This window comes from Cetorhinus maximus, chromosome 18 (assembly GCF_964194155.1).
Source record: "Cetorhinus maximus chromosome 18, sCetMax3.hap1.1, whole genome shotgun sequence".
Classification (NCBI taxonomy): Eukaryota; Metazoa; Chordata; class Chondrichthyes; order Lamniformes; family Cetorhinidae; genus Cetorhinus; species Cetorhinus maximus.
The window spans coordinates 89,961,926-89,976,982 of NC_135896.1; the positions used below are offsets into that span (position 1 = coordinate 89,961,926).

The following is a 15,057-nucleotide window of genomic DNA, read 5'->3' on the forward strand; positions in this document are numbered from 1 at the left end:
TTCTACAAAAAACAGATGGACCCTTCTGGGAATCTCAGGTTTGAAGAGATGCTGAAGTGTTACATTATGCATTTAATTGTTGCCCCGAATTCCTACGTTTCAGGCATTCTTTGCCTTTTCTTTTAGGTTCCCCTTCCCACCCTATAAATTTTTGAAATGATACTCTCATCTATCCTCTCCCCCTCTTGCAATTTGCCCCAACACAATATCTAACATAAATATCACCGATAACTGATCGTTTTATTTTATTCCCAGCGTGTGTGAGGTACCAGAAATACGGACTACAACTCAAACTGCAAATCAACAGAGCCGACCACTCCTTCAAAATGTGACCCGAATGAGATCTGGAAGAAATCGTCAAGCTTCCAGACCGCCTGAATTTATAAAGTCAGACTTGTGCTCTAGGACTAGCCGCACCCCTAGCCAAGCTGTTTCAGTGGAGCTACAACACTGACATCGGTCTGGCAATGTGCAAAATTTTCCAAGTATGTTCTAGCCAAAAAGGCAGGACAAATACGTCAGTCATCGCCCCATCATTCTACTCTCGATCATAAGCAAAGGTGTCATTGACAGTGCTATCAAGTAGCACTTACACAGTAATAACCTACTCACTGACGCTCAGTTTGGGTTCCACCAGGGCAGCTCAGCTCCCGACCTCATTACAGCCTTGCTCCAAACATCGATAGAAGAGCTGAATTAAGAGCTTAGGAACCAGCAATTGCCCGTGACATCAAGCCAGCATTTGACCGAGTGTGGCATCAAGGAGCCCTGCAAAACTGAAGTCAGTGGGAATCAGGGGGGAAAACTCTTCACTGGCTGGAGTCATATCTAGCATAAAGGAAGATGGTTGTGGTTGTTGGAGGTCGATTATCTCAGTCCCAGGACATCACTGCAGGAGTTCCTCAGGGTAGTGTCCTCGGCCCAAACATCTTCAACTACTTCATTAGTGACCTTCCCTCCATAATAAGGGCAGAAGTGGGAATGTTCAATAATGTTTCAGGTTTCAGTACCATTCGCAATACTTCAGATACTGAAGCAGTCCATGCCCACATGCAGCAAGACCTGGACAACATCAAGGTTTGGGCTGATAATTGGCAAGCAACATTAGTGCTACACAAGTGTCAACCAACGACCATCTCCAACAAGAGAGAATCTAGCCATCTTGCCTTGACATTCAATGGCATTACCATCACTGAATCCCCTGCTATCAACATCCTGAGGGTTACCATTGACCAGAAACCATATAAACACTGTGGCTACAAGAGCAAGTCAGGTGCTGGGAACTCTGCGGTGAGTAACTCACCTCTTGACTCTCCAAAGTCTGTCCACCATCTATAAGGCACTATCAGGAGTGTGATGGAATTTTGTCCACTTGCCTGGATGAGTGCAGCAACACTCAAGAAACTATCCAAGCCATCCACCATCCAAGACAAAGCAGACCGCTCGATTGACACCCCATTCGCCATCCTAAACATGCACTCCCTCCACCAGCGGCACACCATGACAGCAGTGTGTACCTTCTACAAGATGCACTGCAGCAGCAACAAGGCTCCTTCAACAGCACCTTCCAAACCCTCAACCTCTACCACCTAGAAGAACAAGTGCAGCAGATACATGGGAACACTAATTGTAAATTCTCTTGAAAGCCACTTGCCGTCCTGACTTGGAACTATATCGCCACTCCCTCGCTGTCACTGGGTCAAAACCCTGGAACTCCCTTCCTAACAGCACAGTAAGTATATCTACAGCAGACAGACTGCAGCAGTTCAAGTAGGTGGCTTACCATCACCCTCACAAAGGCAATTAGGGATGAGAAACAAATGCTGGCCTAGCATTAGTAATATTAAAAAAATCCCTCAGTGCTGCACTCGAGCTTCAGTGAGATTTTTGTGCTCTAGGCTGTATACCAGCACTTGAGCTAACAACCTTCTGACTCCAAGGCGAGTGTGTTACCACAGAGCCACAACTGGCATCACCAGTCACGTGACATATCCCTCAAAAGTGCATTCTGGGGCATGCCCAACTATTATTGTATACAAAGTAAGTTGTAAAGAGGAGATAGACAGTCAGCAAAGAGATATACACAAGTTAAGTGAGTGGGCAAAAATTTGGCAGATTGAGCATCATGTGGGAAAATATGAACTTGTCCACTTTTGCAGGAAGAATAGAAAATCAGAGGGCAACATTCCTCCCCCTCCCCCGTCAGGGTCGATGTGCGGGAGTGGGCGCGGGAGGGTGGGTTCCCGATCGGTGGCCCCAGTCGGGGGCACGCCACCATTTAACTTGGGCAAGCCAATTAAGGCCCGCCCAACGTGACATCCACCAGGAAGCGCTGTGCGTTCCCTGTGTGGGCAGGGGAAGGGGGTTCCCTGAGCCGGGAGTGTGCGTGAAAGTGCGCACAGATCTCCCTGAGGCCCCCCTGCCTCAGGGAGATCGACTCAGGTTTGAAACTTCAAATAAAGATGAGAGAAAAATTTTGCTGCCATGTCCCCTCATGTGACACTGTCCCCGCTCACCGAACAGAAGATTCTGCCCAGGATATTCTTTAAATGGAGAGAGAGATTGCAGAACGCAGTGGTGCCGAGCAAACTCGGTGTCCTGGTACATGAATCACAAAAGGTGATTCTTCACAACTAGGGTAACTAGGTGCAGCAGGGATACCTTTGGCTTTACTAAACATTCCGAGTCACTGAACAGCCAGAGTCACCAGGGGTTGAGAACACTGTGGGACAGAAATGGTGAAGAGTTCCACCTAACTTAAACACAATTCCAATATTTAGGATTTTACAGAACTTTGGCTAATTTGTGCGGGAGTCACAGGGCCCAGAGTTATATTCTATCACTTAGCCGCATTCCATGTGCTTATGTGCACACCGTTAAGATGCCTTGGTTCCTCTGGAATGCACAGGAAAAGGCCAATATCGCTTATGTCAGAGCAGTCAACGTTCACTAGGAAATATGAGCGGTTATAATAATCAATAACAGTAACATGGTCACCGCCAGACTGGAGGCCATCAGACAAGTGCCTCTGAGGGCAAAAATGCAGATCATCATGCCTGGTCCAGGAAACCACCTATTTCCAAAAAACTGATTGCGGTGTGTAATGACTTTTATTTCCAGAGGCAGAAAATAAACCTTTTTGACAGGTTCAACAGAGCAAAACAAGCTAGTAATTACTGCTGGGAATAATAGCAGGTGAATACCCATCACATTCCTTTGATGTTCCTCTGTCCGTTAACTCGTTGATTTTGACTTCCTTTCGCCTGCCAAAACGTTTTGAATTGAATATATTTAAAATTCGTGGAACTCTCCTCAGCAGAATTACAGTGGGTGGGGGTGAGGGGGTCCAAAATGTTGAAAAATGCACTAATAAAGCAGCAAATGTGAGGAATAACTTCAGATCTCTCACAAAAACCATTCTTACAAGTTCAGTCCTCGCATTTGTCACTCCCTCCACCATCCCCCCCATCACTCTCCCGCTTCAGTCAGTTCTGCGTTCGCCCCTCCTGTAAAAATGGTCAGACGTTAAAAGCCTGTTCATTTATCACCTGCCTGTATTCCAAAGCATTTTCAGTGAAAACCCCTGAAATTCTCCTGTCGTAAATCCTAATTCAAGGCTGTTGAGCTGTCACCTTTTCTAGCGTTGTGTCAGTCAGCTGGTGTTTCTCTTCTGTGTTGCTATCCGTGGTCTGATTTCCACAAAAATTCTTCTTTAAAAAAGGTTCGTCTTAGAGAAGGACATGCTGTTGACATCACCAATCACCTAAAAACAAAGGACTATAAGCGCATGACACTTAGGAGTAGGCCATTCGGCCCCTCGAGCCCCTCTGCCATTCAACAAGATCGTGGCTGATCTGTTTGTGGCCTCAACTCCACTTTCCTGTCTGCCTCCCATAACCCCTGGCTCCGTTGTATATCAAAAGTCTATCTAACTCAATGACCCAGCCTTCATTGTCTCTGTGGAAGAAAATTCCACAGACTAACAAACCTCTGGGAGAAAACATTTTTCCTCATCACCCATCTTTAAAGGTAGACCTCTTATTCTTAAACTGTGTCCCCTAGTCTTAGTTTCCCCCACAAGAGGAAACATCCTCCAGGTGTTCACCCTATCAAATCCCCTCAAGATCGTATGTTTCAATAAGATAACCTTTCATTCTACTAAACTCCAATGAATATAGGCCCAACCTGTTCAACCTTTCTTCAAAAGATAAGCCCTTGATCCCAAGAATGAGTCTAGTGAACCTTCACTGAACTGCTTCTAATGCAATACCTTTTTATTCCAAATAAGGAGACCAAAAATGTACACAGTATTCCAGGTGTGGTCTCACCAAGGTCCTTTACAGCTGTAGTAAAATTTCTCTACTTTTATATTCCATTCCCCTTGCAATAAACGCCAACATTTCATTGCCTTCCCAATCACTTGCTGCACCTGCATACAAACCTTTTGTGATTCATGTACCAGAACACCCAGATCACTCGGTACCATAGCATTCTGCAATCTCTCTCTCCATTTTCATAATATTGTGATTTTCTATTCTTCCTGCCAAAGTAGACAAGTTCACATTTTCCCACATTATACTCCATCTGGCAATTTTTTGCCCACTCACTTAACCTGTCTATTTCCCTTTGCAGACCCTCTACCTCCTCTTGACAACTTACTTTCCTATCTATCTTGGTGTCATCAGCAAATTTCGCTACGATACATTCAGTCTCTTCGTCCAAGTCATTAATATAGATTGTAAATGGTTGAGGTCCCAGCACTCCACTCATTACAGCTTGCCAACGTGAAAGAGACCCATTTATCCCTATGCTCTGCTACCCGTTAGTGAACCAATCCTTTATCAATGCTAATACGTTACCCCCTACACCATGTGTTTTTATCTTGTTCAGTAACTTTTGATGTGGCACCTTATCAAATGCCTTTTGAAAATCCAAGCGCGCCACGCCTACAGGTGCATTATTCATTTTGCTTGTTATTTCCTCAAAGAACTCTAATAAAGCGGTCAAACATGATTTTCCTTTCACAAAACCGTGTTGATTCTGCCTGATCCCATTATAATTTTCTAAGTACCCTCCTATAATCTCCTCAATAATGGATTCTAACACTTTCCCTATGACAGATGTTAGGCTAACTGGCCTATAGTTTCCTGCTTTCTGCCTCCCTCCTTTCTTGACTAAAGGTGTTACATTTGCTATTTTCCAATCCACTGGGACCCTTCCAGAATCTAAGGGATTTTGGAAGATCAGAACCAATGTCTTTACTGATCTGCAGCCACTTCCTTTAAAACCATAGGGATCAGGCCATCTGGTCCTGGGGACTTGTCAGCCTTTAGGTCTAATAGTTTTCCCAGCACCTTTTCCCTAGCGATTGTTTTTAGTTCCTCCTTCTCTTTCACCTCTTGATTTTCAAGTATCTTTGGGAAGTTTTTCAAGTCTTCTGCAGTGAAGACGGACACAAAATACTGTTCAACATCTCCGCCTATTCCTTGTTTTCCATGATCAATTCCCCACACTCACTCCCCTAGGACCAACACTAGCTTTAATTATTCTTTTCCTATTTAAATACTTGTAGAAACTCTTACCATCTGTTTTTATATTAATTATGATATTATTTTTCTCATACTCTACTTTCCCCCCTTTATATTTTTTTAGCCGTTCTTGGCTGGTTCTTATAATTTGACCAATCTTCTAGCCTACCACTAATCTTTGCAGATTTGTACAGTTTTTCTTTCAATTTGATACAACCCTTAACTTCCTTACTTAGCCACGGCTGATGCATCCTTCTCAAAGAGTCTCTCTTTCTCACTGGGATAAATCTTTGCTGAATGTTGTTAGTAGTCTGCAACTGCAGTTCTGCTGTCCTACCTTTTACCAGTTTCCCAGCTCACTTTGGCCAGCTCTGCCTTCATATCATTATAGTTACCTTTCTTTAGGTTTGATAATATTATGAGGCTGAAGAGGTTGTCAACTAAAAGCCATCATCAGCACAATAGCACCAATGCCTGCCTCAATACAAGTAAAACTCCCGCTTTTAGCTAAGAGTCCCAGCTCAGGGATCAGCTAGCACCAGGCAACACGCTTTACAGCACTGTTGTCACCCGCACTTGTGAAGCATTTGAATACCTTGTGAAACGTTCTGTCAGTAATAAGATAAATATATAGGACAGAATTTTCCCCCCATCGGGGGCTAAGTTGAATGGCGGGTGCGCGGCGCCATTTTACATGTGCGGGCCAATTAAGGTTTCTGATATGCACTCCCTGTGCGGGTGGGGGGGGGGGGGGGGGGGGGAATCCCAAAATCAAGAGTGCACTCTTTTGTGCACGCGCACGAAAGAGCGCACTCATCTCCCTGAGGCTAAGTGCAGCCTCAGGGAGATCGGCTGTTCTGTCACAAATATTATAAATAGAAAAAAAAAATTCCTGACATGTCCCCTCATGTAACACTCTCACATGAGTTGGGACATGTCCATAATTTTTACAAAAACTTTAATAAAATTTTTTAAAACCTACATGAAACTTCATCCTGCCGGTGGATGAGGTTTCATGTTTTTTCTATTCCCCGCCAGGGCTCCTGGCCTGCCCACTAACCTTAAGGTTGGACGGGCAGGTCCACTAATTAGTTAAATGACTCTGTCAATGCCCTCAATTGGCCATTGATAGGTCAGCGGGTGCACAGCTGATTTTGCTGCGCCCCCGCCTACCGGAAAATTTAAATGGGGCGTGGTGACGTCGGGAGTTCCGCCCGACATCACTGCACATCATTTTACGCGTCGGTGAGCGGGCCCCGCCCCCCAATGGAAAAATCCTGCCCATAGGTTTTTTTTTAAGAAAGAATTTGCCAATCTTAAAACGAAAAGAAAGCAAAAAAAACATTGCCGAAAAGAGAGACATGTTGCCGAAGATTTTCATCTTGAACTCATCAGGACAAACGCAAGAGTGCCAAATTTCAAACGATCACAACAATTTATACTCCAAGAGAAAAGAGTACTGATTGGTTGGCACGTCAATTCTGATTGGCCGAGGCGTTGCCATGGAGAATGCAATGGAGAAATAAAGGCTCCTCAAGCTCCCGAATAATTCAAAAAAGGCACAAGGCTTCCAAAAAGGGAGCTTCCAATCCTGCACATTAATGAGAAATGATTGACACATTGGGTTTTTTTAAACAAGCGATGAACAGCTATCACCAACAAAATCCTATCACGCTCAGAAGTATTTCATAGGAAAAGAAAAATCGCTGGAGACTTCATTTTCAAGCTGAACTGAGAGACTCCCCAACCCCCCATATCTTTGGTCAAATTCTCTTATTTATAAAGCAAAGCGCTTAGTCCATCATGCCAGCAGGAATCTGCTTTTTGTTTGTTTCTTTTTGTACGTGACAAAACACAAAGCAATATTTTTGAAAAAAGGCGAGAACTATAGCCAAATAAAACAGGTTTTGCCTGTTCCATCAAGGTTTTTAACAATGAAAAGCGTTTAACATCATGAATGGTCTAGCTAGAGTAAATGGTGGGAAACTTTCTAAAGACTGAAGGTTCCATCTATTCTGATGGAATCGATTTATGGCCATGGGTAATGTAACATGAGGACAATTATTATGCAACAAACGGTTAGGATTTGCAATGCACTGCCTGACAGGGTGGTGGATGCAAGCTCAATAGTGACCTTCAAAAAGGAATTGGATACATACTTGAAGGAGAAAAGAGGGCAGGAGTATGGGGAAAGAGCAAGGGAGTGGAACTAACAGTTTGCTCTTGGAAAGAGCCAGCCCAGGCTTGTTGGGCCAAATAGCCTCCTTCTGTGCTGTATGATTCTCTAAGAGTGCGAATGCTTGAATTCTGAAATTGGACCAGAAAAGGTCAGAAATGCACAGCAGACCCAACGGCATCTAAAGGAGGAAGACAGTTAATGTTTCTGGCAGGATCTTGAACCAGCCCAAAGTGCTTGGCAGCTAATGTTTTTAAGTGTAGTCACTGCTGTAGGCACCGGAGTGGCGGCAGCCAATTGGTACACAGAAAGATCCCACCAACTATAATGAGATAATGGAGATCATTGAGCCCATGCAGAGCAACTTACATTTCTCATTGCACCATTAAATTATACCTCGAATGAGGTAAGCTTTTTGCCTTTAACACCTCACCAGAAGGATGTCGCAAGTGTTGATAATCCCTCGCCTGAGGAAAACCAGCCTGAGCACTGTCTTAAATGTTCCTTTCATAGTTTCAATCTATGGCCTCTTGTTCTAGTCTCCGGGCATTCCTTGATTCAGTACTCAGGTTTAGGTTACTGATACCACTTAATATCTCAAATACTTCTGTTAAGGGCCACTCTCTGTTCCTTCCTTTAAAGGCTAACAGCTCCATCTTTTCCAGTCTTTCCTCGTGATTCAATCATCGGAGATGCCTGAGATCAATCTCATGCTGTTCTCTGCGCAGTCTGGCTTGCAATAATTGACAGCAGTGAGGTCCATTTCTACCAGTCCCACTTACTGCCTCTCGTTATCTCACTCTCAGTAATTCCATTTTCTCTCTTTTTTTCAACAGTCCTCTTTGTCAGTGTGCTCAAAAGGGAGCTGAAATCTCTCCTGAATATTAGATACTCGCTAGCACTGGTGCACAAAAAGTGCCTCAGCTGATATCACATCAGACGCTTGCTGCCTACATCACAAATAAAATAATATTTTACAAATAAGCTAAATTTCACTCTTCGTTTTAAAAATGTTGTGGCAGAGCACTGCCAAAGTCAATCGCAGGCATTCTATCTTTACATAACCCATACAGGCATCGGGTCTCAGGCCAACTTTTGCTATCTGAGACTTCTACAGCTGTAGCGAGACTTCTACAGCTGCTCTCATATGAAGACAGATGGACTGCGGCTGCTTCACAGTGCATTCCTCACATTGGGTGTATAAAATTAAAAGATCCATTCAGTTACATAACAGCTTGTTCATTGTAGGCAGAGCATGCAATAAGCCGGTAATAGGTCAGATCTTGCTGAAGCAGCTCATCTATTTTTTTACTCTTTCATGGGATGTGGGTGGCACTGACAAGGCCAGCATTTGTTGCCCATCCCTAATTGCCCTTGAACTGAGTGACTTGCCAGGCCATTTCAGAGGGCAATTAAAAGTTAACCATATCGCTGTGGATCTGGAGTCACATGTAGGCCAGACTGGGTAAGGACAACAGATTTCCTCCCTTAAAGGACATTTGTGAGCCAGATAATTTTTTACAAGAATCAATGATAGTCGCCATCACTGAGAATAACTTTCAATTCCAGATTTATTAACTGAACTTTAAATTCCACCAGCTGCCATAGTGGGATTTGAACCCATGTCCCCAGAGGATTAGCCTGGGCTGCTGGCTTACTAGTCCAATGCTAGCGACATTACCACTACACCACTACCTCCCCAGCTTGCTGTGTACCCAACTTGCATTTCATCCAACACTCTTCAGCTCGAAAAATACTTGCTCCAAAAAGTTGCTGGAAGTTCCAGCTGATAACAACATGATGAAAGCAACAGGGGATCTGTCACCTTGGTGAACAATGGGACCAACAGTGTTGAGAATAAACAGAGAAAGGACTGAAAAGGACAGTGAAGTAAAACGGGTGAATTCAATGTTAAATCAGGTACAGAAAGTGAAATAAAGAGAAGGAAAGAAAGATTGGATTAAGAAAAAGAAGAAAAAAAGAGGCAGAGAGGAAAAATAAGAAAAAAAAAATGCATTTTCAAATCTGGCAATTTTTAAAAATCCCCAGCAATTAAAATCCTGAAGGAATGGGATGTCAGACTTTTCACTTTCTGGGAAAGAGGGGCTCCAGTCCATGTGCTGCTGTTGGGGAGGAAGTTCCAGGATTTTGATCCAGCGACAGTGAAAGAATGACAATATAGTTCCAAGTCAGGATGGTGTTTGGTTTAATGGGGAACTTGCTTATCTTAAACAATATCATGTCTGTGAAGACTGGTCTCTCATTTTGAGAATCATCCTATTCAACATTCAAAGGGTTTTGCGAAGCTCTAAGATTTAGCCATTGACAATACATTTTGAAGACATTCCAATTCTAAAATGAATACAGCCACAGGCAGAATTTACAACACTGATACATCTTTTCAAAGAGTGACCAGAAAAAATAAAGCTTTAAAAGTTCCGCAAGACATTGCTGGATATTTATGGAAACTTGAGAATTAAGTTCTCGAGGATTCTCACAGTTTCACCTCCAGTTGTGATGCAAAGAGTTTTAAAGTAAGTGTTTCAATACAGAGACAGTCCTGGTTTGATTGTCTGCAGTCACTGATGTGCCAAGGGAAGAGATAATGGGAAGTTGGTCATTAAGAAACTGTTCTGTTGCAGAAATATAAACACAACTAAAAATAGCGTCAGCTTTAGGCTAATTCAACAGACATCCATGTCATTAAATTCATCTGCCAGGAGTACATGTCAGGCTGCTGGTGATGCTTATTCAAATTATCCACTCTGCTCACCACTTCAGAATATTAAAAATTGTTATAATATAAATAATTGCTTTTACATGGCATCTTTCAAACAGAAACATCTTTAAGCTCTTTGTACAATGAATTACTTTTTTTGGAGTGGCAGTTAATATTGATATATATTGCTGAATATTTTATGCCTCTTCTGCAAGCCCTTATTCTATTTTGATTAACAGGGCAATTTGGATGTGCAGGGCAATGGGATCCTGTCACAAAGAAATGAAAGTTGATATAAATCTGCAAAACTCACAAAGCTACCAGTATCTCTTTACACACACACACACACACACACACACACACCCCCCCAAACGTTGGCTATTTATTTGACTGTATGCAGCAGCACAGTCAAAGCCTATCCTCTTCTTACTGGACATCCACAAACCTGCAGTTTCAGCAAGTGAGTCAAGATACTACAGAGGAGCAAGACTCCTCCAATATTTCTTTATCCCTTCTTTTTCAGGTCATCTGAGACTAATGGTGATGTCCCAGATCAGCAACAAAACAAAACTTAGCACGGACCAAGAATCAAACTTGGCAACAAACAACAGAAGATGCCAGAAACAATCGGAGCCAGGCAGCATCCATGGAAGAAACAGGCAAGTTGAGGTCTCGAGTGTGGATCCTTCTTTGCAAAGACTGACTCTTCATCAGCCGTCATTGATGGCCCACACCAATGTTCCCACTAAGCTGCGCATGTGCACAACTGTGCTGCGGCCTGAAAGATACTGCACAGGCCTTGTTCTGGGATAAATAATGTGTGTGCGGGCCACAGGAAAAAATATAAAGGTGCTGGACCTGAGAAAAAACAAAGGGCCGTGCACAGCAACTAAATTTCCTAGTGAACACTGCATGGTCCACACCCAAGATGTCGGCATGCAGATCATTCCCACCTGCCGGGTGCTTTTGGCACCTTCTGAATTTCAGCTTCTGCTGTTTTTTTGATCAAACGTGGAACCCTTCTGCTCTTAGGGGCTCAGTCAGACATCATGCCGACCAGCTGAGCCATCAGGCTGAGGGCAACAGGAGAAGAAAAAGGCAGGACCTTTAGTGAAACAGCTGCTGCATTCTGGCAAGGGGCAGGCATGCCTGATGCCAGGTGGGGAACAGGCGAGCCCTGGCTCCAACTCAGGCATGCCCCTGTTGCAGTAGAATGCAAACTGGACTGAAGTCGGTCAATGTGCTTCCTATTCAGTTATTCCCAAGGGCAGCACTGTTACTTATCTTGCCCAGTCCAGGAAGTCATGTAACTTTGGTGCGACAAGCCAGTGAGGTTGTATGTGAAATAATTTATTTCTCCCCTCACTGCCTAGTCACCCTTCTTGACTTGATTCAATAGGGTAGCGATAACCACTTAACATAGGGAGTCCATGGAACACCTCCACGTACTGATCAATAAATAACAATGAAAAGCTACTATTCTACATACACAGGCACAAAGACCCACACATACAAACAGACTCAGACCTACCCACTTTGATGAAAGTCCAATTAGCATGAAGATATGAAACATCCCTGCAACAGTTTAATTGTTATACATTTACGCTTGGATAGGTATCAGGAGAAATGCATTCTAAACTCTCTTCATTCCATAATCAACTTGCTAAACTTCAATTCAACTATTCAATCCCATGGATCTTTTACCTTCAGCTATTATTTTGGATTTTTTTTTTTAAATCCATGCATTTGGAAAAGCAGCTAATGACAACACATCGAGTGAATTGCTGATGTTTCAAAGCTTTTTTTTTTTGTGTGGGCAAACGTGCCTGATAATCTGCAGCAGCACAAACAGTTATGAAGTGAACAACAGGTTCATTTGCTGTTGGGTGACCAAACAAAAACCAGTATAACTCCCTGTTATAATTCAATTAGTAAGGTCTTTAATATTCACAATATTGCAGATTAGGATGGCGGCAAAGGATGGATGAGTGTCCATGCATGCACATACATAACAATAGGACAGGTAGACAGGGTACATCTGAGAAATGGCACAGGGAGTCAATTGTGCATCAATATAGTCAGATTGCACTGTCTTAAGATCAAAACAACAGATATAATCTGAGTCACTGCTTGGCGATATTATTGCCTGAGCAGTCACTGCAGGGTACTTTTTCTCCTTGTAATACAGAAGCAAGTTAATACGACCTGTAACAGGTACCAAACTCTATTCAAGGAAATTGGCACCGCAAATACAGTATTAGAACTGATTTTGCGTTCTTCTAATGCTCTCTGGTAAAAAGTGACCTCCTATACAGCACGTCGGCGAGAAAATGATCTCCGATCAGTGTTCCTGGTAAAATACAAGTGTGCCAGTTGTTTTTAACACCCAGTACCTATTTTCTGTGTGGTATTTAACAAGGGGCTAGGCCTATGTGGTACTTTTCAGGCCGCAGGGCACAGCTTAGTTGAAACATTGCCTCTGCTAGAACATTTCTGTCTCTTCCATTTGCAGATTAACAAAACAGTATTTGCCATCGGCTCCAAACGGTGTGTTATTGAAAAGAAGCAAAAAGACCAAGGCCTGAATTTTCCCTCGTCAGGCGGGCTCGACGGGAGTGGGCAGTGGGGGAGCCAATCGCTGCCCACAATCGGCTCCGCGCCGCGATTTCATGCGGCGGGCCAATTAAGGCCCGCCCAGCGTGGGTCGCGAGCTGTAGTGAGCGCTACCTATGCGGGCAGGGGGTGGGGGAGGGAGAGTCGGGTCAAGCGCGCGAGATTGAAGCTCTTTTTAAAAAAATAATAAAGACGTTAATAACTTGATGAAACGTCCCCTCATGTGAAAGAAGCAAGCAACAACATTCCCGTGCCCATTCCCTACAAATTGCTGGGAAGTTTATCATAGCATTTTATCCCGAAAATGCTGCTGTGTGAAAGAATTTGGTAGTGATGAGTAAATCGGGACTGGTTTAAGAACATAAGGAATGGGAGCGGGAGTAGGCCATTCTGGCCCTCCAGCCTGCTCCGCCATTTAATAAGATCATGTTTAATCTTCAATTTCAGTTCAGTTTCCTGTCCTATCCCCTTATATTGTGCTTCGACTGGGGAAAAATAAAACTGATTTGAGACTACATTAGCATCTTTTACAAAGGATGCAGCCATACATCCCCCCACTCCCCCCTGCCAAGGTGGGGGTTGTGGGGAAATATGGAGCCCGTTATGGGGCCTCACTCCGTAAGATGGTGAAAAAGATTGAGATCAGCCAACGCGCCAAGTACACCTGCTCCTTCTGTGGGAAAACAGAGATGAAGCAGAGGGCAGTCGGTATCTGGCATTGCAGACCTCGCACGACAACAGTGGCTGGAGGAACTCGGGCCTACAACACCACCTCCGCCGTTACAGTAAATTCTGCAATTCGCCGTCTGCGGGAGCTGAAGGGTCAGTGAGCACTGGCCGTGGAGTCTGACTTCTTCTTCCAGAGGTTAATGTGTCCTCAAGCTTGTTAACAAAATGTTAAATGAAGAAGCAAAAAAATAAACAAACTAAGACACTGCACTGCAGGAAGTAAATTGTCGGCTCTTGCCCTACCTGGGGACGTTATCTTAATCAACTTATTCTTTTTAGTCGTGGCAAACCTAAGGGTAAAATGGCACACTGAAAGATAAACTGAATCATAAAACAGAACTGCCCAGTAAATGCATAAATATATGTCTTTTTACGCGCCTAACGGTTTGGTTAACAAACAGAACCAATTAAAGAAATACTATATTTGTCTGAATTTAGAGGACAACCAAGGCAGGAATGAAGATGTAGCTTATGCAGCAGATGTTACTGTAGAAAAAATTGCTCATAATGATAGTGCTTTTTATTGACGATGCTTGAAAATGCAAATTCCTGTTTCAGCAATACGTTTTTTTCACCTCACATCCTTTTAACTTTGCTGTAATGTTTGGTTTACCAGCGGGTGAGGTGACCATTCGGTCAGCAAACCAAATGGAATGCTGAACTATATAGGCAAAAGAGGGCAGCACCAAGACATGCTTAAACCTAGCGCTCAGGTCAGGCCACATCTCGAATAGCGCGGCCACTTTTAGACATGAGAAATAAAGAAACATTAAAGCCTTTCAGGCTGCCCACAGAGCAGCTACCAGGCTGATCCCCAGCGTCGGAAGATTAAGGCATGAAAAGTGACTGGATAACCTTGGACCTTTTCAGCATTCATAGGAAGGGAATGCGAGGCGACCTCATTGAAGTATACAAGATAGTAAAAGGTGTGGGCAAATCTGGACCACTACTTCAAGTGAAGCCATAGCAGTCGGACAAGAGGACAGTAGACTTAAACTGGTTAACAGTAAAGTCAGAACTGATAGGGGGAAGTTCTTCTTAGCAATAAAGAGTGACTAAGACATGGAATGGTCTCCTGAGGTGGATATTTCTTTTTCTTTATTCTTTGATGGGTTGTAGATGCCGCTGGCAAGGTCAGCATTTGTTGCCCATCCCTAACTGCCCTTGAACTGAATGGCTTGCTAGACCATAGCAAAGAGCAGTTAAGGGTCAATGACACTGTGGATTTGGAGTCAGATGTAGGCCAGGCCGGGTAAGGGTGGCAGATTTCCTTCCCTAAAAGACATTAGTGA

At 43.6% G+C, this 15,057-nt stretch overlaps 1 protein-coding gene and 1 pseudogene across 2 annotated transcripts in view; one reads left to right on the forward strand and one right to left on the reverse strand.

Annotated features, from left to right (window-relative positions):
• slc8a3 (solute carrier family 8 member 3) overlaps positions 1–15,057 on the reverse strand; it is a 514,840-nt gene that overhangs the window by 479,849 nt on the left and 19,934 nt on the right. The gene's annotated exons all lie outside the window — the stretch shown is intronic.
• LOC144693348 (large ribosomal subunit protein eL43 pseudogene) lies at positions 13,612–13,866 on the forward strand (annotated as a pseudogene).